This window comes from Amblyomma americanum, chromosome 2 (assembly GCF_052857255.1).
Source record: "Amblyomma americanum isolate KBUSLIRL-KWMA chromosome 2, ASM5285725v1, whole genome shotgun sequence".
Lineage (NCBI taxonomy): Eukaryota > Metazoa > Arthropoda > Arachnida > Ixodida > Ixodidae > Amblyomma > Amblyomma americanum.
Window position 1 is genome coordinate 165,682,885 of NC_135498.1, and position 25,510 is coordinate 165,708,394.

The window sequence follows — 25,510 nt, forward strand, 5'->3', positions numbered from 1 at the left end:
TAAATAATATCGTGTTAATTAGTCACCAAATAATAAAGCACAATTCGGAAACCAGTATCACACTTCATTAAGAATGCGATGAAATTCTTCAGCGAAAACGCTGCCAGAATCTGCGGGCCGATAAAGTACACCAGTAAATACGCTTGTAGAGCTGCGTTTTAGCAAAACTCATACATTCAAGAAACGTAGTAATTATAACGGGTACACAGAATAAGTCTTCTACAGCGAAAGCTTTACTGGCCGCGAACCTGCGATTTCGCCATGGCGGTGCTCGGAGGAGTCACAACAAGTGCCTCACCGCGGATGTTTCTCTCTCTCTCTTCCTAGTCGTTACTGCGCATGCGCCACAAGTAGCATGGAGGCACAGGTGTCCCGCCGCGATTTCCCTTAAAATCCAACTCTCAGTTTTCTCTTTCTTCTTTCCCTCCCTCCTTTATACCTTTCTTAACGGTGCGGTTCGGGTGTCCACCGAGGTATGTGAGACCGTTACTGTGGCATTTCCTTTCCTCAAAAACCAAAAAAAACAAGCGAGCCGACAGCGTTCACTGGCGTTGACAACTTTGCAAAGGCCGTTCATTTTCACGAAAGGAAAGGCGCACAACCGGCTCCGTGGGTCAGTGGAGAACTAGTAATAGTAATTAGTTTCGGGGAAAAGCAAATGGAGCATATCTGTCTCACGTATCGTTGGACACCTGCACCGCGCCTTAAGGGAAGGGATAAAGTAAGGAGTGAAAGCAAGAAAGACGTGCCGTAGTGGAGGGCTCCGGAATAATTTCGAGCACCTGGGGATCTTTAACGTGCACTGACGTCACACAGCTCACGGGCGCCGTAGCGTTTGGCCTCCATTAAAAGCCAGGTACTGCGGTCGGGTTCAATTTCGCTTTCATGTACGAGTCGTTAGTGTCCAACTGCAAAAGCCTGCTTTCATTGCGTTCCGCACACTGGATAGGAAGCGCGCCCTCCCTGCTACCCTGCGATGTGGCATGCAAATAATGGTTGATCGCCAAAGGAACGCTACGACCTAGCTATTGCTGCAGTGCCGCAAGCCAGCCAGAACTCCGTCAGCGTTAATGCATTCACGCCATATCCCTATTTTACCACCGCCACATGTATCAAAGCACAAATGAGGCGGCCACATATCCAGGGAGCCAGTTATGCGCCCTTCCTTTCCTCAAAGCCGTCGCCGTCTAGAACATTGCCAATGAACACAGTGAACCCTGACATCGTTCACTTTCTGTACCCCGGAAGGTGGTGGTGGTGAAAAGCATTTTAGGGCTATATGTACAGAGAGTTGCTCGGGGAGAGGCCCCTAGTGGGCATCGCCCCTTACAATAGAAGGCGAAGTCCCTCAATCCGGGACCCCGTTGATCCTGACCGCTGCGCAGGTCCGCCGAACCAGGGCGTGTTAGGCCGATGTTTACTTGCAGCCGAGCAGAGCCATCTCCCAGTCCTCTCGGGTAGGGGAAGGGGTGATGGGGGCAGAGAAGGATTTTGCCTGCATGCTGAAACCATGTGAAAGGTGTCTGCCACCTCCCCACAGAATGAGCAGCGGCCGTCAAAAGAAGAGTCAAAGTGCTTGAGAACCGCCGGGCACAGCAGGGCGTTTGTAAACAGCCTATGGAGAGTTCGTTCGCAAGCTTTACCCAGCCCCTTCATAGAAACCGGGTAGCGCCGGTGTTCGGCACGATAGTGCTCTGTGATATCTTTAAAAGAAAGAAGAGGTTTTGATCCGGGTTAAGGTCCTCCCAAAGAACGCCTGGTGCCGGGTAAGTGAGTGCGCGGGATGCCTCATGGGAGGCTTCGTTACCTGGCATGCCTTGGTGGCCGGGGACCCATATGTTTGAGCGGTGAGTTGGATCGCAGTCGCGAGTACTGTGACGAAGAATTTGGTGAGCAAGTGGAGTGATCCAACCGAACTCAAAGTTACGACAGGCTCCGCGAGAGTCTGTGAGGATTAATTTAGAGTCGGGATGGGAGGCTGCGACGACAATCGCTACCTCCTCCGCATGAGTTGAGCTGGGCGCCCTGAACGAGAGGCCGTCCACCTGCCTTCCCTCGTGTACGACTGCAGCCGTATACCATTCCCCACTGGAGTGGTGGTAGGGGCCTGCAATGTCGACGTAGAAGACGTGTTTCTTTGAGCCATGGTGGCGGTTCAGGGCATCCGCCCGCGCCTGGCGCCGGCCATTATGGTTCGCCTTGTTCATCTTAGTCGGAAGGGGTCGAAAGTAGAGGGCGCGTCTCCACAGTTCTGGCACTCGAACCCGTTGCATTGTATGATGATCATGTTTGATGTGTAACCGGTCCAAGAGGCGGCGACCGGACACGGTCTGAGCGAGACGCGTGTATTGGTTAACGAGATGCGCCTCGCTAAGTTCCCTATAGGTGTTCACCATCCCCAACGCGAGCAGTCGCGCGTTGGAAGTGGAGATCGGGAGGTCGAGGGCTGTCTTGAAAATTTTGCGGAGGACAACCTCCAAGCAATCTTCGTCATGTTTCCGTAAGCGGAGGTAAGGAGTCGAGTACAACACTCGACTAGTTACGAAGGCATGGGCGAGCCGCACCACATCCTTACTTCGCAACCCTCCTGGCTTGTTGGAAACGCGGCGAAGCATTCGGCCAACCTGGTCGCCGACTCTGCGGAGTTTGGCAAGGGTCGTGTCTACCTTGCGATGCTGATTAATGAAGAGACCGAGTATTCGCAGCTCCTGCGCTTCAAGGATGGGGCCGCTGGGGAGGGAGAGCTGAACGGAGATTTTGCATTTCGGAGAATGTCCAATATGCGCAAATTCAGACTTGGACGGCAGCACTGGAGGCCGCAGTACGTAGCATAGTGGTCTACTGTGCTCGCCGCTGCTTGCAGGCATTCCTCCATCTCTCCTACGTTTCCCGTAGTAGCCCAGATGGTGATGTCATCGGCGTACAGTGCATGCTGAGCACCACCGACACTCGCCAGCTGCGCTGGGAGGTGCATCATGGCAATATTAAAGAGAAGCGGGGACAATACAGCGCCTTGTGGTGTGCCCGCGTTCCCATCTCTAACGGGCCCTACTCGGTCTCTTGTATGCGTATAAAGGCCAAGCGGTCTGTTAAGAAATGTTTGATGTAGTTGAATGTACGAGGACCGCAGTTGGTCTCGATAAGATGTTTTAATATGACGCCGTGTTTAACGTTGTCAAACGCACCCTTCAGCGCGAGTGCTAGGACTATATTGTCATTGTGTCGGTGTTCTATGTGTTCGAGAACCTCGCGATGAAGCTGTAAATGTATGTCGTGTGCGGACTTATGAGGTCGGAAGCCGAACATGGTGTCGGCGAAGGTGTTCTTGTTCTCGAGATATTCCGAGAGGCGGTCATGGACCATCGTTTCCATAAGTTTCCCTACGCATGAAGTGAGGGAGATGGGCCGGAGGTTGTCTGTGTTTACCGGTTTCCCCGCCTTCGGGATAAAGGTTACCAATGATGTCTTCTAATCAGGTGGCAACGAAGTGTCCCGGGTCCAAATGGTGTTGATATATTCAAGTAGGGTTTCGTATGCCCAATCGGGAAGGTTTGCCAACAGTTTGACTGTGACCTTATCCCTCCCGGGCGCCGTCCCCCTGCGCATTTTGGCAAGAGCCGCGCGAAGGTCGTGAAGCTGGAAAAGCTGATCCAGTTCCGGATTATCGTTGCCTGCATACGAATAATCCTTCCCGCGCGGATCTTGATCCTGACTGAGGTATTTTGAGCGTAAGACAGTCGCTAGCTGCTCTGTGTTTCCTTAGAAATTGTGTATTGCGCTAGTGAGGTGTTTCTGGGTTTCCGAGCGTGTTTGTGTGGGTCCTATGAGACTCCTAAAGAGCCGCCAAGTGTTGCGGATTGACATCTGTCTTGCTGCGCTGTTGCGTCTATCTACCCAGTTATTGTCAGCGAGCTGGGCAGCATACTCGACAGCTTGCTTGGTGAGGTCAGAGATGCGAGCGCGGAGCCTACGATTGTGTTTTTGCCGCCCCCATCGTTTACTGAGGCTGCGGCGAGCTTCCCGGATGTGTATCAGGTGGTTATCCACGTCCGATGCACGCTCCGTAAGCTGGATCTGCTTTTCGTGTGAACGGAGTGTTTGCATGAGTCCGTGTGCCCAAGTTGAGTAGTCTTGCTCCAAGAGAGAAGTTACTGGGAGGGCCTGGCGGAAAGCATTCCAGTCGGGAAGTTTGGCTGTTGCAAGGGGGCGATGTAAGGGTCGAGTGTAAATTACAGTGTTCAGTATGCAGTGGTCGCTACCAACGGTGTCCTCAGTGTTGATCCACTCTGCGTGTCGGATGTGTTTCGTGAGGGTAAGGTCGGGGCAGGTGTCCCGAGTGACGGAATTCCCTACACGTGTCGGGTGAGCAGGGTAGGTTAGAAGAGTGATGCCCAGCGTAGATATAAGTTCTGCCAACTTACGACCACACGGCTTTTCCTTGCGATAGCCCCACATTGGACAGGGGGCGTTAAAATCGCTACACTATTATGAGGGGGTCGCGACCCGCGATCCTTAGCGCTGCGCTAAAGATGTTAGAAAAACTGATATTTTTGAGTTTCGGGAGGCAGTAGATATTAAGGATGTATGCGGGACTATCTGTTCGCCGTAGAGGGAAGACAGAGACCATCACGTACGAATATTCCAGATTTAGGTCGAGATTAACCTTCTGCGCTGTGTAGGCGTTATGGACTAGGAGACAGGTGAACGGGTCTCGCTGGAAAGTACTACAGCCCGAGAGATTGACCGCATCCCCAGTTTCTTGCAACGCAAAGACTGCGGCGGGGTGTTCAAGGTTGTCAATGTACGCCCTTAAGTTGGCGCGTTTGTACCTGTCTTTGAAACCCCGACAATTCTACTGTACAAGGGAAAGAGCTTGCTGTCTTTGCGGGGGGCGGCGCCCTCTAGGAAGTTGGTTGGGAGTGGACGCAGCCATGCCGATTTGAAGAGAGACTGCCTTGGAGAGCCGGAACATGTTCCGCCACCTGCAGCGGAAGCGGTTCTGGCTCCTCCGAGAGTTCGGTTAGGTCAATGGGTCGATTGAAGTTTGACGAGCGGTTCGCGTCTTTGAGGGGTATCATTCGGCGGAGAAGCCGAGGGCTTGACCCTAGCCACGTCTTAATGTTTGCTGTCATGGCGGCCGTAACTGTTGCCGTGACTGCATTGAGCAGGTTGTCTTGGATTTGGCCAAAATTGGACATCTGAGTCGTTTATTGGGCTTGGGCATTTTCGAGGTCGGTGAAACGCACGTCAGAGCTAGAGGGTGTCGGATCCGCCGGCACTTCTTGCATCGATTCCGGAGCTACCTGTGCAGTGGGCGGGGAGGACCGAGCCATTTCTAGCGCGTGAATTTTGGCGTGGAGTTGAGCATTCTGTGCCCGGAGGGTCTCGAGCTCGCGGCGGAGGTCCGCGACATCAGAGTTAAGGGGGGGAGGAGGAGGAATATTTGGTGGAGGAGAAGGTAGCGGAGTATGGGAAGGCCGAGGAGGCCCATCTCGGCTGCATACCTTGGGCTGTGATGTCTTCTTTGGCGCGCCAAGCGGAGGGCCCACGAGAGGCCGAAAATAACCGTTTTGGAATGCGGGGGTACCTGGATCACGGGACGCGTTCTTAGTTGGTCGAGGAGGCTTGGGGCACGCCCAGGTAAGGCGCCCGCCGCTGGAGCTTGTCCGATTTTGCACTATCTTGTTGCTAGGCGGGGGGACTTTCGGAGCTGTGCCAGGACCCGAGGCCACAGCACTCTGAGGTTGTTTTCTATGACCGGTAGTGCTGCCCGGTTGTTGCAGCCGTAGTAATTTGGCTTTGCAGTCTTGCGAGCCCGTAAGATGGGCGCCACCGCAGACGATGCAGTAGGTATTGCACTCGTGGGACGCCATGTTGCCGTCTTCGAGGACTGCGACCGCTTGGCCGCAGTGTCCGCAGCGATTGTCTTGAAGATTCGGGCGTAATTCCACGCGGTGACCCATGGTGCCGCATCGGAAACACGCGGGAATAGTCCGCTTATATTCACGCACCACAGTCACCACACTGTTATAGTGCACGTAACGCGGTACTCTATGCCCCACGAAGGTGAGCAGGGCAATCGTCGACTTCCCCAACTTGCGGATGAAGGCTTTCTCTCCTCCGCGCCACTGTACATTAGATTTCAAGGTGGTAGAAGTTTCCTGCTCATGGACCGATATAATCCCCCTGCAGACTTCATCGTTGACTTTGGCGTGGCAGACCATCAGAATGGAGCCATTGGTAGATTGCAGGAAGAGCTGAGTGATCCTATATTAATTCTTTCATTGCCAACCGAATACCGCGGCCTCTCCTATTCGCCCTGTCGCAGCGAAACATATTGAACGTTGCCCAGGTAACAAAATATTTTGACGTCAAAAACGTTCTCCGCAACCCACGTTACCGTGAGCTCAATTAATGAAACAGAACATGAGTCGAGGAGCAAGGAAATAGTGATGGCTTTGGAGATGGTGCTTCTGAAATTTGTATAAATGAAAGATAACGAGATATCACAACTATCCTTATTAAGTGGTAGCAAGGAAGTGTTACTTGAAAGTGTTAAGGCAAGTAGGTTATTGTGTCAGTCATTTGGACTTCCCTGGGTGTGAGCTTCTGCTTTTGGCGTATCATTTCCTGAGGTTTCCAGACGAACCGCGCAGTTGGCGTCCGTGTCCCAGATGTAAAACATCATTTATAACCACCTTGATGAAGACAAGGAGGGTACGGTCACTCCTTCTTTACAGACTTCGATAACTGCCAAAGTTTTCGAGGCTTATCGCCCACATCAACAGAGTAGTCACGTGCTATCCTGAAGTGGGATTCTTTAAGCATATTGCCGTTCCTGACCAAAGGGCTCATTTCTGTTTTATTCTAGAATTTCGCAATTATTTGTCGAATTTTATCAGTTGAGTAGCGGACAAGACTCTGGGCCCTTCCAATAGACTGTACTGAAACACCTAATTTATTTTGGCAGAATTCACGAAGAGCCTCGGTAACTTCCTACGTTTCTGAACAGTCGGTATGTTTAACACCTAAGAACAATGCATTCGACATTCTAAAACGGTTTTCCAAATGATCAATTTTCTCTTCGAGTTTGCGAACATCGCAGTTGAAGCTTTCTGGAAGCTGCTTACAAGGTACAGGCACAAGCTTGGTTTCCAGTCCATCGACAGGTTTAGTTAGTGTACCCAAGTAACTTTTAAAGGTGCTATGCATTTCTAAAATTTTATTAGGACACGAGAAGGCTTGCATTATTTGTCTATAGATGCTGACTTGCATTGCGCACTGAGCAGCTTTTGCTCTTGCGCCTTCTTTATCGAACCACAGTTCGCCTCAATATCCCCCCAGCTAACAGCAAAAGGCCACACAAATACAATGTCGCTGAACGAAAACGCTTGCAAAAATCCGATGACCACGACACCCCAACAAGACAGGCCTTGTCGCGAAAAGCTGAGGAATGGAGATAACTAATCTGATATAATCTCCAGGCCAAGCAAAAGAAAAAGGATAAGTCCAGGCCCTCTGATAAAAATGGCTATGTCACCCTCCACCATCCCCCTCCCCCTTCTAGTTTCTTCATTTTAATTTTGGTCGCTTATCGCTCTTTCTCTTTCATATGCATCGCTTCCTTTCCGCTGGTCCGCATAGGTAGCCCCGAAATCGCCATGCGCCCATTTTGCACTCGGCACTGCTACCGACAGGACGGTTCTGCTTCTCGGACTCTGTGTAACCTGGTGAGTACTCTGTTCTGCTTTGCCGTGGAAAGCAACATACTTTCTCTTCTCTCCGCAGCTATCCAGAAGATTCAGCACATTGACGACGACCCTCAGGACCAGGCAATTCGCCGGCGCCTGCTGCTGGAGAGACTGGTACGGGAGTGGCAGTGGTTGATCGAGCCTTCCAGCGGCAGCAGCGAGGACGGTACCGACTCGGAGGATGACGTCTAAGAACACGCTACGCCTGCTACCTCCTGCGGTAGCCTGACACTAGGTACGACCTTCGACGCTTCGCTCGGTTTGTGTATTAGTCCCGGCATGCGCGACGAAACCTTGAAGTGTGCCATTTCTATTCCGCAGACAAGCTGTGCCATTCGATGCGGTGCATAACAGAGACGCGGTAGCAACTTGGTCTTGTTTATGAGGGCCAAAGCAGCCTATTGTCTATTACGGGACACAGCGGTCTCCACCTTGCCGCAGAGAACAGTGTGCCGGCGCTTCAAGACGAGGAGGAAGGCGGCACCTACCTCGACATCTAGTACAAGCTGACACTTGTTCACTGTTTTGCCTTTGCAGGTACTGAATGCACGAGCAGATATTAGGAACTGATTTAAAAAATTATTGGCGGCATTCTTACTCCCTCAGAGGCGTCCGTAAGTAACAATGTACAGACACGAGCCATAGCGATGCCACTTGGCTTGTAGTGTTTCCCGATACGCAAAATTTTCAAACGAAATGCGCAATCCATGTCATCTCCAAAGGCACCCACCTTCGTCTGAGATTCCTTTCATACTTACAGATGTTCGCAAAACGATTCCAGTATAGCCGCAATAATTAGGCGTCAGTAGACTTTTTTTGTAGGAGGGTTTATTATCTCAAAACAAATCAGGCTATGAAAAACGCCGTAGTGAATGGATCCGGAAACTTCGACCACCTAAAGTATAACCTGGTCATCGATCAGAAAAACTAAAATTTAACCATATGTATCGTAATGGCTGCAGAATTAGCTATTCCGCAGTCTTCTGAAGTAGTGCGACAAAACCACAAACTGTGGTGGACAATATAGTAGAAGGAAGCAAAAAACAACAAAATAGAGTTTGGGGTATATTTTTCAAGTGTCCGGCACATTCAAATCTCGTAAATTTTAGAAAACCAAGAGCTAAACCTTGATACATTTGTCGCATTGCCGAGAAAGTTTCATGGGAGAGTTATGTTTCATCTATAAACGGTCAAATCACATCTAAAAAAATGTGGGAGCAGCTTCGGAAATAACTTCTCACCGTTCAGAATTCCTCTTCTACAAAACCTTGCACAGAAAGAAGTATTGGGAAACAAGAAGACATTTTGGGTGAACACTTCGCCGCAGTTTCAAGTTCATCGCAATATACGCAGTCCTTTATAAAGCACAAAAACGTAACCGAAAAACACTCACGTTAAGTGTAGGTGGAAAAGAACAATACAACAATTTAATTACTTTCTAAAAAATAAACAGAGCGCTGTCTGCCGGAAAAAACTTCTCCAGGAGCCGACCAAATACACTATGAAATACTTGCCCATCTGTCTGAGCCTACCGTAGAAGCATTTTTCTGATTCTTTAACACAGTTTAAATATCACGGAAACACCTGAAGGCTGGAAAAAAGCTGTTATTGTACCGTTTCTTAAACCTAAAAAAAACTCCAACATCTCCTAGCATTTATAGACCCATAGCCATTGCCAGCTGCCTCGCCAAATCCTTTGAAAGTGTCTTGATTATAAGATTAACTTTTGTCCTTCAATCCTGAGAACTTCTAGATATCCATCAATGCAGTTTTAAAAAAGGATGCTCCACAAGAGATCACCTATTCTGTCAAGAAAATACTGTCAGAGAAGTTTTTATCCCCCAAAAAATGCTGTCTAGCAGTCTTTTTAGATTTAGAAAAACCACATGGTACAACATGGAGGTTCGGGATTCTTCAGGATTTAGCTCAGCACGGCAGCCGTGGCAGTGTGCTGAACTCCCTTAAAACTTTTTGTCTAACCTTTCATTTATTGTCGCCTAGGCTCAACCTTTCTAGGAAATTTATTCAAGAAAATGGAGTACCTAAAGGGTGTATTTTCAGCACAAATCTATTTATTGTAAAAATGAATTCTCTTAATAAAATAATACCAAGGTCTGTTATGTGTTCACTTTATGTAGATTTCCTCCAGATAGCTTTAACATCCTCCAACATATCGACATGTGAAAGGCAAACACTATTAACAAATTCGCATCACGGGCAGATAGAAATGGCATCCGGTTTTCTGCACAGAAAACAGTAGCCAATATTTTCTCATTCAAACGAGGATTACAGGCAGATCCGATCCTGCGTCTGAACGAAACCGAGTTGCTCGTAAAAAATGAACACAAATTTTTAGGTATAACATCTGACGAAAAACTCACTTTGTGCCTCATAATAATGCATTAATCAGAGACAGGCATTAATATGAACCAACTCAAAGCCCTTTCACATAAACATTGGGGCATAAAGACAGGGCAAGTATTCTAAATATTTACCACTCTGTGGTACAATCCTGGATACATCTTTCAGCAAGGCCATCGTACTTGAAACCACACGACCTAGTGCACAATTTAGGTTTACGCCTTTCAACTGGTGCTTACAGGACGTCACCTATAAATAGTCAGTATGTTGAAACCAACGAGCCGTCACTTACTTACAGAAGAGCCATGCTCGTACATTCTAAAAATCCGTTCATTGCACAAACATATTTGTTACCTAATCGCTACAGAGTGCCCATCTATAGTACTCTTTAACAATAAAGCGCAAGCTACCCGTCCACTGCTCTTGCGATTTGAAGACATGTGCCAGAACCTCGGAGCACTAGACATATTGCCAAGCATTGCTCGAAGGCGAGGTCCGTTTCCGAATGGTACAAGTTTCGGATATCTGTGATCTCAATCTAACGCAATTCCGTAAAAAACAAAATCCGCAAAACATATGATACAAGAATTCCTCACACTTGAAGAAAAGAACAGTAATTGTGCAGCTTTTTGTAGTGACGGTTCAAAAGAGACGCCTAAGATGGAAGCGCAGTTGTAACAGGAAAACTGGATTAAAATAGTAAGACTTCCACATTGCGCCTCCATCTTCACTGCGGAATGTGACACTACCTTGGTAGCCTTAGAAAAGTAGTAAATGAGAACCTCGATAACACCTTTATTTACAGACTCGCTAAGTGTGTTCACAGCCCTTCATTCCAGAAATGCAATAACTCCGCGGCTTGCCAACCGCATACAGCACATCACAACAGCCATAGCTGAAGGAGAAATTATAAGATTGTACTGGGTACCAAGTCATCTCCGCATAAAAGGCAATCAAAGAGCAGATGTGCGCGCTGCTCAAGCTTGTGGCAAGGAAATAAAAAATGGAAATGTACCCTATAAAGATTCCATGAAATTACTACAATGTAAGGCAAAGGAAATGTGGCAGTCCACTTGGAACAGCGAAGTAAATAACAAGCTACACTTAATAATGCCAATTGTATGTGACTGGAATTGATGTGTGCACAACAAAAGTTTCAAGGAAGTCATTATCTGCAGTCTCCGTGTAGGCCACACACATTACACACAACTTTCTGCTAACAAAAGAAGACGAAACAGTTTGAGCATGTGGACATGAACTTTCAGTCACATTTTAATTTCATGTTCGAAACAGGAAAAGCTACGAAAAAAGAGCTTCTCTCCGTTTTATAACAAATGTATTCCTTTTCATCTATCACTGTCCTAAGGCAAAAATGCAATTGTGGACCTGTCCTGCGTTTTTATATTTTTAACCGAAGCTTTTGTTCTTAAAGATATGTAAAACATGACCCAGTACTTTGCGTGATGCACCTCAGCCACTTTCTTATTACTGAGAAAAGGGCTTAGGTTTTTTTTTTATTTTCATTTGTTGGTGTCCTCCAGTCTTTGCCCACGCAACGACGGCTGATGAGGGTACCCACCCACCTTAAAACCTTTAATATTGGCCATTTGTTATTCTTGTTTTTCTCTCAATACTGGGCAGAATTAAGGTATAATCTTTTAGGCTTTCTACAACGCAATATCTTTTATGCCTTTGCAAAATTTACAGAAAACAATTTCTTATAACTTGATCTTGGCGCATGATAGCCTGAGTTGCTTAGACGACACATAACTCAACAAAACACCTGGGATTCTTTATGTGCGCTGACTGCGCAGTACAAGGGCCTGCAGCATTTTGTCTGCATCGAAATCCTACCGCGGCAACCGGGATCGAAGTCGGATCTTTCGGTTCAGCAGCCAAGCGCCTTTACCACTGCGCCACCATGGCGGCCATATTGTTTGGGATTGTTGTTCAAATAGACTTGAAGGTTATTACTATATGGTTTGTGGTACTATGAATTGTGGCATAAAACAGTACAGCAAGATTCCAGTTAACACCGGTGGGAATGTGCTGCATGCAGGTAGGAACGCTTGCAAAAACGTGAGTACGAAAGGAATCGTTCACTGCCCTTGCAGATGTTAGCTGTTGTCACTCGATAGGCATGCCGAATATTCCACCATAGCTTGATTAGTTTCGCAGTCTTGGGTGAGAATGGGCTCCGAAGAAATATGCCACCTTGGAGAGATATACCGGCATGCCATAAAGGCTGCGCTGCGTTAATACAACTTTCAGCTCCTCATCTCTGAGGTGTATGTTCAGGTGTGGCCCAGATCAATATGATGTTCTGATAGCCTTTTGCGAAGCCGTACCTTACAATTTCGCATTGCTATACTGAGTGCTTCACTCTGTACATGAGGAACCGGTTAGCTGGACGAGGTTTGTTCAGAGATATCTATCTCATCGACTGACTGCATCTACAGATACGAGCATTCAAATATAGACTATATCTGGCATTGTGTAGAATTTGGAGGTCGTCAGAAGGGTGTGGTGTAGCGACCACAGAGTGGTAAGTTTCGAATTAGCCTACATTTAAAGAGCGAAGAGAAGAAACTATAGAAGCGGAAGCCCATAAACGGCTTATTTTATTTATTTAGCAATACTGTAAGCCTTTGACAGGCCTATACAGGCAGTGGGTTACAAAGGTATTCACAATGTACAACACTATGTAAAGTATATTAACACTAGAACTTGTTATCTGAAACAGAACATCATTCCAACCAATATCAAACGGTATAAAGGCGCAAAAAAAAATAAAATAAAAAAAGCTTCCGCGTTATGGCACTGAGTGAAACAAAGATTCTACCTTATTCACAAAGCTAGACACAGAATCGTCAACAACATCCCCCGGCAAAGAATTCCAAATCTCTACGGACGACGGAAAAAAAGAAAACTTAAAAGTGTTGCACCGTGTAACGTATGGCCGGATGTGCTTATCATGATTTTTTCGTTTAGTGTGACGGTGTGGTGGCTGCAGATACTGATCTTTATTGATACGGAGCGACCCATGGTAAAGCATGAAAAGAAGCTTCATGGCGGCAACGCGACGCCTGCTCGCAAGTGTGGGAATGCCTGCTTGTGTTCTAAGAGCACTGACACTTTCAAACCGGGAGTATTTCGTGTAGATAAATCGTAGTGCTTTATTTTGCACCCTTTCCAAGCAATCTATCAGGTAGTGTTGAGGGGGGTTCCAGACTATACTACCATACTCCAGAATTGATCGGACTAGAGTTTTGTAGGCTTTAAGTTTTACTTCAGGAGGAGCCTTGCCTAATTTTCTTCGTAAAAATCCTAGTGATTTTAAACGCTTTTGCACAGGTGTTGTTAATATGTACATCTCATTTCATTGTGTGTGTAAGTGTAACCCCTAAATACTTAACAGTGTCTGTTTGGCTGAGAATGGACCCCCCTAATGTGTAGCTAAACCTTAAAAACGATTTTTTATGACTTACACTTAAATACTTAGTTTTTTCTACGTTTATTTTCATGCCCCACGTTTTGCACAAGAGAGCAATGTTATTTAATGACAGATTGAGTTTCCATTGATCCTCGACTCCCTGCACGACTGTGTATATCACACAGTCGTCAGCACAAAGTCTGATTTTCACTCCTTTGACAATACAAGAGCTAACATCATTAATATATATAAGGAATAATAAAGGTCCCAGGACGGATCCCTGCGGTACAACTGAAATTACTTCGAGGTTCTTACTTCGAGAAGGGGGAAAGTAGCGGAATTCAGGAATATCCCACAGGACAGATATTGGGCTTTAACTAAGCAACACGGTCTTAATGTTCATAGAGGGTACGATGATCTCACTGCTATTATTACAGAGTGCACCCTAGAAGTACGTGGTAGGAGATTTCGACAGGATACCTGAAAGATATCCCAGGAGACAAAAGATCTGATTTAGAAACGCCAAAACATGACGGTGTCTAGCCTTGAAGACAAATTAGAAGCAGCAGTGCTATCGAACTTAATAAGCAAATGCAAAGTAGTCGACATACAGAAGTTTAACATGGAGAGAATTTAGCAAGCTATAAAGAGCGGAGGTTTACTAAAAGCGCCGAAGAGGAAACTAGGCGTGGGTAAAAAGCAGAGGTATGTGTTGAGACAAGGAGGGCAATGTCATTAGCATTATGAAGATAGTTAAAGTAGCCGAAGAATTATACACAAATCTATGCAGTGCACAATGTAATCAGAACGTCTAAGATACAGACGGTAGCTCACAGCAATCCGTGATTCCGCCGGTAACGAAGCAGGAAATAAAGAAAGCCTTAGGAGCAATGAAAAGGGGAAAAGCAGCTGGTGAGAATCAGGTAACAGATATGTTCAAAGACGGAGGGGAGATTCTGCTACAAAAACTAGCCGCCCTGTATACGCAATGCCTTATGACCTCGACCGCACAAGAAACTTGGAAGAACGCAAATATAATCTTAATTCAGAAGAAAGGAGATGCCAAGGACATGAAAAATTACAGACCGATCACCTTACTGGCCGTTGCCTATTAGGTATTTACTAAGTTAATCGCTAATAGTCAGGGAAACCTTAGAATTTAATCACCCAAATGATCAGGCACGCTATCGTTAAAAATATATTCCACAATAGATCATATTCACGCTATCAATCACATGATAGTGAAATGCGCAGAATATAACTAACCCTTGTAGTTCAAAAGCTTGGCTTTTTGGGCTTGTTGGAGCATGGTCCAGCAAGAGACTATAGCGCAGAGTAGACAGGACACAGATGAAACGAACAATATGAGCGCTAACTTTCAATAAATTATATTTCACACATGAAACATATATACACATCAAAGACATGTCATCACTTGTGCTAACAGTACCGTTGCCTCAGAAACAAGAGTTCTTTATCACATAAAAAGATAGAGGGAGTGCTTACACATGTCTCACCCGAAGCATTTAACCTTTCAGCTTAAACTATTAGTCGCGTGGTCATGTCGCTGCATTTTGCTAGCACAGCAGTTTTTAAAAAATTGGTTTGCATGTTTTAGATTCACATGAACGAATGTGGTTAACAAGTGATTTCTCTTTCCCATTCTTGACGTCGCGTGCGTGTTCCATCAATCGCTGATTGAGGCACCTCCCCGTCTGGCCGATGTAATGGCCCCCACACGATAACGGTATTTTGTATACGACACCTTCAAGGCATGTCACATACGGCTTCTGATGACGAGTCGTGCATCCACGTGTTCCGTTGTTGGTTTTTCTAATCTTGCACAATCAGGCAAGTTTCTTTGCTGCCGAAAATACGGCAGTTGCGTTTGCGCGCTGTTAAATTCTTTTCAGATTGTGAGAAATCTGATGCAAATATGGCAATACAATAAAGCGCTTCCTTTCACCTAGCATGGGGGCCGTTTGGATTTGATCTTCATTCAGTTTTCTGAGAAGCTTCTCGGCAATAGACACCTAGACATCATCGGGGTACCCAGCATCAGTCAGCCTTTTGGTCTGCTGCTTAAAACTATCATACATCCTGTGCGTACTTGATTTTCTCAGGGAGTTCTCAAAACACGTGTTGGCGATGGTGCTTTTTACTAGCTTGGATTGTGAACAATGATAGGGTAAAATATGCTTGTTACTACGAGGCTGGTAGGCCCAGCAAATATGACTAGGATGAAAGATGAAGTTGAGGTCTAGAAACCAGATAGTCATTTACTGGAAATTCAGTGGTTAAAACAAGGGGTTCAAAACAACCTTTATGATGGATAAAATGCCTGCGGCCTTTGATTTTAGTGAGCAAGAGTCACTGTTAACAAGGATTAGGAAATCATCTACAAATATAAAGATTTTCACAACGTCCTTACCATTAAGGCGAATAATAGCAGTGTTCCCAAGTTGGGATAGAAACAAGTTACTTAAAACCGGGGCCAAGCATCATCCGATACATATTCTATCGTTTTGAAGGTATGGTTTTCCTTTCCAGTATATAAAGGTTGATTTCAAGTAAAATGGTAAAAGCTCCAGGAAGTCGGCCACTGACATACTCGCCGTGTTTTGGAAGGCAACACATCCGAAATTTTCAATATAATCCTCAACACAGCAAAGCACCTTGTCATTTGGCAACGAATAATATAGATCCTTAATATCCACTGAAAACGCGTTAATACTTCCACCAGGCCAGTTTCGTACAAACTCTATGATTTCACCAGAATTCTTAACAGCAAAAGGATTGTCATTCCGTAAAAGGTTCAACTTTTCTTGCAAATACATGGCGACAGTTTTCAGCCATGTGGCATTTTCAGAAATGATAACCCTGACTGGTTGTTCCGGGTTATGCGTTTTAACGCTGAAAAACACGTCTAGAAAATCTTTCTTTGACTCAAATATTAATTTTGCAAGCTTGGTAAGGTTGGACCGATTACATAGCTTCTTTGCTTCGGCCTTTACTTGCGATATCGCTATATCGTCACGTGAGTCAAACACGCAAGACACAGCTTTGTCTGCCTTCGAAGAGTAAAGTTCTAAGGATGAAATAGCAAATACACCTTCTTCGTCTTCTGGAAGTACGGACAGTCCATTTTCCCTTATGTAGGTCTCGACGCGCTTGAGAGGTATATTGGAACAACCTGCCTTGGAGCGGTGCACGACGTCGACTCCATCGGATATATATCGGTGGGATTCCAGTTGCGTTGCATGCTGCAAAACTTGTCGTACCATCTAAAGTAGTAGTGGTGCTGACGGCTTCAGCTCTACGGCGGACTTAGGTCCCAAAGATAGCACTTTGGACACATACTCCGTTAGGTCCAAAGCCTCCAACTTGTGGATGGCGTTACGGGTATCCTTCGGCTTCCTAGAAACTTCAGTCAGCAGTTTTGACAAATGCTGCGTCTATATGAATTCGGTTGTTTGGGCTTCAGTCGTTGGCACTCTCGAAGAGTTCGCCAGGTGGCTTGGCCTTCACTGCTGGAGAGAATCTGAGCCTCGAGGCTCTGCCTGTAGATTCGAGCTTGCCTGTAACACTCGTACTTCGCGAGCTTGCAAGCCCTAGTGCCGAGTCCAGCTGATGGGACAAATCCTCCAAAAAACCACCTCACATCCTCAGGAAGCACCTTGTTACGAATGCAAAAAGTCAACGAACGCGCACGACATATGGCATGCGCTATAGCTGCGACTGTAGCACAAGGATTGTGGCCTACGTTGATGAAAGGGCCCGTTGTACTAGAAATGTAGTTCAAAAGAGCGGCTTTTTGGGCTTGTTGGTGCATATTCAAGCAAGAGACTATAGCGCAGAGTAGACAGGACACAGAAGAACCGAACAACACGAACGCTAATTTCCAAAAAATTTTATTTCCCACATGCAACTTATATATACATCAAGGACACGTCATCACTTGTGCTAACAGTACCGTTGCCTCAGTAACAAGAGTTCTTTATCACATAAAATAAACGAAGCTGAAAGGATAAATGCCTCGGGCGAGACATGTGTAAGCACTTCCTCTATCTTTTTATTTGATAAAGAACTCTTGTTTCTTATGTGACTTATGTATCTTATGCGACTTATGTATGGTGCAGGTGGCGTAATGAGCATACTGAACGGTACTGTTAGCGCAAGTGATGACGTGTCTTTGATGTATATATATGTTGCATGTGTGAAAAAAAAATTGCTTGAAGTTAGCGCTCGTGTTGCTCGTTTCTTCTGTGTCCTGGCTACTCTGCGCTATAGGCTCTTCCTTTACCCTTGTATATAGCCTTCATTGATTATGAGAAAGCATTCGACTCAGTGGAAACCTCAGCATTCATACAGGTATTGCGTAATGAGGATGAAGATGAGCCTTATGTCAAAATACTGGAAGATATTTATAGAAACTGTACAGCTACCATAGTCCTCCATAAAATCAGCAATAAAATTCCAATAAGGAAGGGCGTCTTGCAAGGAGACACGATCCAGGCAATGCTATTCACCACACGTTTACAGCAGGTATTCGGAGGACATGATTTGGAATAAGAGTTAATGGAGAATAACTAAATAATCTGCGATTCGCTGGTGACGTTGCCTTGCTGAGTCACTCAGGAGATGAACTGCAAATCATGATCAATGAGTTAGTCAGGCAGAGCAGAGTGGTAAGTATAAAAAATTATTGCAGGAAACCAAGGCGATGTTCAACAGTCTAGCAAGAGAACAGCAGTTTAGAATTGGCAGCGAGGTGCTGAAATTGTAAAGGAGTAGGTCTACTTAAAGCAGGTAGTGACAGCTTATCCGGATCATGAGATGGAAATAACTAGAAGGGTAATAATGAGGTGGAGCGCATATGGCAGCTTCTCTCAGATCATGAGTAGCAGTTTACCAATATCCCCCAAGAGAAATGTCAACAACAGCTGTCTCTTACCGATACTCATCTACGGGGCAGGAACGTGGAAGCAAAAGAAAAGTGTGCAGCTCAAGTTAAACACAACGCAGCGAGCTATGGTCTGAAAAATGATGGATGGAGCTCTGAAACGGGTAGAGTGGGTCCGAGACGAACGCAAGTAAATGACATTTTAGTCGACATCAAGACAACCAAATGGGCTAGGGCAGGGCGTATAAAGGAATGGGAAGATAATCGCTGATCCTTAAGGGTAACGGAGTGGATTCCGAGAGAAGGGAAACGCAGGGGGGGGGGGGCAAGAAAGTTGAGTGGGCGGTGGAGTTTGCGGGCATACGGTGGGCGCAGCTGGCAAAGCATAGGGTTAATTGGGGAGACATGAGAGAGGCTTTTGTTAATGATGCTGACTGATGTACTTCGGACTGAAGAATGTTTTTGCTTGTACAGTCCCTTTCATAACAAAAGGCAGCTTCAAAATTTTTGCTCGCGCTATCCCTTCGAAAGGTGTCAGTAAAGGGGCAAGGTACAAGAAGGCGTAAGTCTTTAATCGCAAAATCATGTTTTTCTTGTTAAGGACGCACTTGGAACTGCTCATTTTATTATAATTTTTTCTAACGCTGTGTTAGACAATTTATTAGCATTAAATTTTTTATTTTTAAAGCAGCCTTGGTCGCTAGGTGATCCTCTGTGCTTATTTTTACTGTCGTGTGCATCAGCTCTTTTTTTTTTGGTTTCATTTCGTGAGTTTCAACAGTCATAAAACCGTAGTTTTATCGCCAACGTTGCATCATTATATCATTCGAAAAATGCAGGCAGCGTGGTTCAGACGAAATTAGTGAACTACACTTCCAAGGTGCGTTTCGGCACCTACAGGAACAAAACACAGCGGGATAATCAGTGGGGTCATTATTCATTAAGAAACAGTTGCTCCAATGCACCATGATATTTTTAATACGTCTTTAGTTCGCCTTGTAGGAACTTCACAATATTATTACATCACGTGTAAACACCACCACGGGTCTACTTAATTAACAAATATTCTTCCTGGGTCGTGAGCCTAAACGGAAGAAAGCATGTCTGATGCTTTGATTTCGAAAAGAAAAATGTAATATTATTTCCCCGGGCAAAGCAATGCAGATATGTTCGCGTGCTCACCTGTCTACAGAGCTTAACTCAGCCATGAGATGTAGCCTATCACTTCTGGTGGTCTAAAGAGGTGGGACTTAAAAGGGTTTCGATTCTTTCCTCTATGTATCTTCGTTCCTTAGATGTATCTCAGGCTTGGTATTGTCATGATTAATTCGTCATTCTTATATCATGGATGGCTTCTGATCAGAAACTTTCACGTTTTGTAAACAAAGCATGTGCTTCTTAAACATTGTTACAGGACTGTCACATTTGCTTCGCAATGTTAGAACAATCATGTTCTGATTGAAGAAGATCGGTAGCGTGAAACTCCGCTTGATGAACTGGTCACGGATCACAGATATGGCGCAGCGATGAGTGCGGGTACAGCAACGACTGCGGTGGCCAATGCTTATTGCCAGCAGCTGTATCGTGTCCATTTCGGAGAGGTAAAAGGGTATATTCTCGCGAGAAGATCACGTTGCAACTCCATTATCTTACCTTTTCTTCCTTCAGAGGATGGATTTAGATCTTGTCTGAAAAGTGCTTTTCGCACATAGCATGAAAACAAAGTTGATATGCAATGTAAAACAAGAAATAAAATAATAATAACACGTCACGGGAACGAACTCATCTGAAAAAACAAGCAGTTGAAATCCCCCAAGCATCAACTGTATAGCATAGTGAAATTAAAGCATATAAATAAGACACCGTGTACTTTCAACTACCTTTTGACATTTGGTGCTCACGAAACATAAGTTTAAAATTACTTGCTCACGAAAACAAGCGAGAATACATGCTTAGCGGCAGACGCTTACTCACCGAGCTCACAATGGCTGTAACAGCTGAAAACAGGAGTTGAGTAGTTGTGTGAGTAGTTAACATTGAGTTGAATCTGCATGCGTCCTGTAACGCGCATCGAAAATACCACATGTATTAAAAAACATTACCGCTAAAGTTAGCAGCGGCTTACCTATGATACTCAGAATAGCCGAGCGATAGCTGTTCTTGATTCTAGTATGGTTTGGCGTTCTTAGCTCCTGACGTGTCTTAGCCGCGGTGGCTAAGCGGTTATGGTGCTGGGTTGCTGGCCCGAAGACTCGGGTTCGATCTCGGCCGCAGTGGTCGAATTTCGGTGCAGGCGAAATTCTAGACTCCCGTGTACTATGCGATGTCAGTGCACGTTAAACAACCCCAGGTGGTCTAAATTCCCGCAGCTCTTCACTACGGCGTGTCTCACCGCCTGATTCGCTTAGGGACGTTAAACCTCCATAAACCAAAAACAAATAAACCATCCAGACATGTCTTGTTGCTTCCGGCCGCCAAATGTGATTTTTGACTCATAATAATTACTCAGTTTTTGCAACCTTTAACCAATCTATTAGGCGTTTTTCATGCTTCTTGATTCGAACCGATTCAAGGGAACACTGTCTTGTTGTCCATGAAACAGTTGTTCATGGTTTGCATTTCCACTATGATCGCCTTTGCATGGATCACTCCTTCGATTATGAGATCTACTGTGGTGCTCCATTGGTTGATGGCAATATTGGGATTGAAGCTCAGCGAAAGACCCAGTTTTCTCATTCCGTTTATGAAAATGACGTTGTATTCGGCATTCTTGTTCACGCTCGGCTAATTCTTTCATATTTGGGAGTACGTGATTATAGATTTCATCTATCACCCGAAGATTGTTAAACAGCATGCTTTGGACTCTATTTCAACGTCAATGTCAATAAAAAGTCAAAACAAGGTGATACGAACGGAATGACAATGAAAATGACATGGTCAAATTAGGCTATATTCGGGTTTGTTCAATATCGACGCAGATCAAAGTTCCGGGGTGTTCTCAGTTTTGGGGTCACTTGGGAGGGCCCCCCATCAAATTTAGAGGGCGTGATCGTAATAAGTACATTAAATTCATCCTCGAGATCGGTTTTGATCCAGATGGATGTAGGTTAAAGTTTGGATCTTTGGTGGGCCGCATTTTAGAAACGACCCCAGTCTAATCTCTAGAAACTACCGCTTCGATATAGTGCAATTACTCTTAGGTATCGGCCTTAAAGATGGTGGTATGAAACTGCTATTACAACGTCTCTTAAATGCTGTGCAGATTCCTTGGACTGAATCTCGAGTTTGGAACTGAGTAGAGCATAAATGACATGCGCGTTAGGCTTGAGTACGAAAATGAAACTAAGCCAGCAAAGCCCTATAGCCATCGGTATAGACAAAATGGGGCCATGGTACTGTCAGTGCATCGATATTATAGATATCGCTTGTGGTAATCATGGCTACTGAGAGGCCTCGCGAGCATCTGAAATGCCCCGTCAGCATGGCGATGACTTGGAGTTTAACCAAAATGGAAACATCCGTTGCAAAGACTCGCCGAGTTCAGTACAATGCCTGGTTAGAAAAAATGGCCACGCTATCTCGCAGTAAGGAGTAGATGTAAAGAAAAATAATGCACACAGGAAATGCGTAGCGTATTCTGACAGCCGCACTCTTGCCTCCGTAAGGTCCCACATCACCCGCTTTTCTCCCCTAAGCTTTCCTTCACTTGAACGCTTATACCAAATAGCCCCAGTAGTAGCCCTTCTGAGCGTCCTTCGCAACCAAGAGTGTTTGTCAATTAGTATTCATGGTGACCTCGCGACCAGAGCTGGTTAATACCCCCGGAGGTGGATCGCGCCGCGGGAACTATGTCGGAGGTGCCCGCATTACGTGACGACAAGCAACTGAAGTGGCACTGCTGAATGCTGAATGTGGAATAAAGATTTTTTTTTTTTAATTAAGCATTACTCCTTTTAATGACCACGTTTTTTTAAAAACAGCTAGCATACGGCCCCCTCGACGTTGCAAATAAGCCTCTTGACGTGCAAATAAATGCTCCCGGTGTGGTACCTGCTCGCCATTGCCTGATTCTGAGTTTCGTCACGCGTTGACATCTGACAATGACATCGTGGCGTCGTGATCTTTAAGTCACGATTATATAACTTTAGAGCGAGTTCCGTAATTCGGGCCCTGATCGTTGGAAATGCGATGTAAATGTAATACATCCAAGTCAAGAGATAGCACTGGAATGTGCTGCGGCAGCGAATGTAACGACTGTTCTTAAGTTGCCCAGTTTCTCGGCAAATGTGCGCCGAAATATGATACACTTCAGCGCAATTAACTCCGATTAATAGTTTCAACAGTCTCTAGTTCCACCCCGTCTAGACAGAACACCATTTTATAAGAACTTCATGCCATGGCGGCAGAATTCTGTCCGAAATTGCCTGACGTTTTATTGCGGACAGAATTGGCGCGCTGAAAGCAAGACGGTAGGTGAGTCTGCCAACAGCAATCTATGAAGGGCCACTCGAACATACCTTACCGCATGCTATCGCAAGCACACCGGAGACGACTTTGTTTTGGGGGGGGGGGGGGAATAGCAGGCCGTATTTATCGCCTTTATAGGCACGTCCGGCGCCATGGGCATCTGGCCGTCGTTCTTCGAAGATCACTCAATTCAGGTGCATGTGCACTGTCGTTTGTAAACTGTGATGACGTTATGAGCCTAGGGGCTCGGTGGGAACCACAGCCGGTATGAGCGGCAGCGTACTTAACGCTGGGCAGGTGGACCCTTTAAACACATGATGCGTATGCTTTACAACTTGCGTTAGTCTGAAAAATGCACAAATGCACAAACTGGCGGTTGCGAATTGTTCTGATTGCTTGTAATTTGCTAGTGCTTTTTTGGCTTCCATAGTTTATTTCTTTTGCAGTCTGATTGCGATGTCTCTTAGCAGTCTGGCGAATATGCAGATGCAATACGGTATACAACAATGCTCCCTGTGTCGCATCACTAACAGCGTCTTATGTTATCGATGTTACGTGTATTCCCGCCAAGTGCGTTACGATATTGTATCAAACACTTTGCTTACTCCACCACATGCCGCATTGCGTGCTGAGCATATTTTCTTTTCAGATATATTCTCCATAGCACCCACTGCAGCTCTCGCCGCATCCTACACTAAGCTGGCCTAAGAAGAGATGCTGAGGCGGATGAGGTGCTGCAGCAGGCACTGCATGACACGACGCGTTTGGCGGACCTTATTAAGAACCGGAAGCGCCAGGACGCCGTGTTCCAGACGAGCATGACTGAGGTTCGTACTCACCACGCCCATCGCAATTTGCAATGCAGAAAAAACGTCACTATTAGCATACATACCCGTGCTTACTTTAGTACACATCCACTTTTGCTAGATATATATTACGGGACGTCGTTGGGACAGCTAAGTTAATGAACCTGCCACTGCTGTCCTGCAACCATACTTCCCTAAATGTTTTTCTAACCTTTTTTACAATTGTTAAGCGAGGCGTAAATAGTGTCGCGCAGGAAGAATTTGTAACTCGAACCTTTTTTTTTGTGCAGGTCTGCGGGAGGTGCAATTGCTAAGCGGAATTCAGATGCGCAGCAAGAGCTGCTGGTCCACATTTTCGGCATGCTGGCAATCATCTTGCGAAATCAGCTGGAGCCGCCTGAACCACTTTGAATGTTTGTTTATGTTTTTATATTTATTTACATTACTTGCTTCTCAGTCAAGTGATGAGACGTTATACGATATTTGTTTTTTTTTCTTAATATTTAATATCAGGAGGATGCAGAAGCATCATGTATTTTTAACTTGTTTAGGCTCTGCGGGTGCAACATCAAATGGCGAATACTTTTTTACAACTAGGTATTTTAAGCTTTGCAAGGTGCGAAAGCTTCAAGACCATTTTTTATTATTTTGTTATGTATTTATTGCTAGCTATGCCAGGTGCAGAAACTTCATGTACAGTTTGTTATTTTTTGGGACGTATTTATTCTGAGCTCTTCCAGGTACAGAAGTTTCATGTATTGAATTTCATTTTTTTGTTAAGCACTTATTGTGTACTCTGCCAGGTGCAGAAGCAGCATGTGCTGATTTTCGTTTTTTAATGAAGTTTTTATACTGCGCTCTGCCAGCCGCAGAAGCTTGCTGCATTATGTTTCATTTTTTTATGTACTTATTCAGGGCTGGGCCAGATGCAGAAGCTTCATGTACAATTTTTCATTTTATTTTTATTTCGAACTCTGCCAGCTGCAGAAGCTTCATGCACCATTTTTTTCATATTCTGTTTTGTAGTTATTTTCAGCTTTGCCTGGTGCAGAAGCTTCATATACTGTTTTTGTTTTATTTCCGCTATTTGTTTACCTGTAGCTCTGCCCGGCGCACATGGTGCAATTTCTATTGTTTGTATAGTTTGTTCATAGGTTCCTGAAAGATTTTGTTCACGTTAACTTTCCATATTTGCCGTAGAGTGTCCGTTGTGTGCATGGTAACATGCCAAATTCTCACCAGACCCGCGAAAAAATTTGTTTCCAGGATCCATTCGGAGTCACCTTTGACGTCGATTGTAGAAATAAATGCAGACCGATTATTTTCGGTGTGCGCTTCAGCTCGCCTTCGAGGTTTCGATGCGACAATATTAATGGTTCCTTCTGTCGGTTTCTTCAGAACTTCAGACGTAGCCATGTCGGCATCACTCTCTGTGATATTCGTGTGTCTGTACATGTAACATGGTTATCTAGTCCATAAACCTCATGAAGAGCAACGTCTCGTGTAACATTTGCTGTACATTCCACTAGTTATGTCACGTATTTCAGCATTGTTCATATACGCAAAGAAGCTGAATTACTAGCAGGCAAGCTTGCAGTAAAGCTTCAACTCTTTTAAGGTCGAACAGTGCGAAAGACGTAGGCGGAAAGCAGAGCAAACAAGGAACAAGGGCTTGTGCTGTGTTTCCTCTGGTTTTCGTCTGAGTCGTGCCCACTGTTTTTCCTTAACAAATTGTATAACCAACTCGCGCGTTTAGCCATAGCGCAAGATATAACTGTTTTCGTGTAAC

At 45.4% G+C, this 25,510-nt stretch overlaps 1 long non-coding RNA gene across 2 annotated transcripts in view; it reads left to right on the forward strand.

The window, feature by feature from the left end:
• Nucleotides 1-7,649: 7,649 nt before the first annotated feature.
• Nucleotides 7,650-25,510, forward strand: part of LOC144119247 (uncharacterized) — a 54,543-nt gene continuing 36,682 nt past the window's right edge. The window contains exons 1-3 of one of the 2 annotated variants that reach the window (XR_013312309.1): nt 7,650-7,730; nt 7,789-7,986; nt 8,073-8,426. This is a non-coding gene — a long non-coding RNA (uncharacterized LOC144119247). Of the gene's footprint in view, nt 7,731-7,788; nt 7,987-8,072; nt 8,427-25,510 lie in introns of those variants that run through there. The other variant, XR_013312310.1, reaches the window with a different exon arrangement.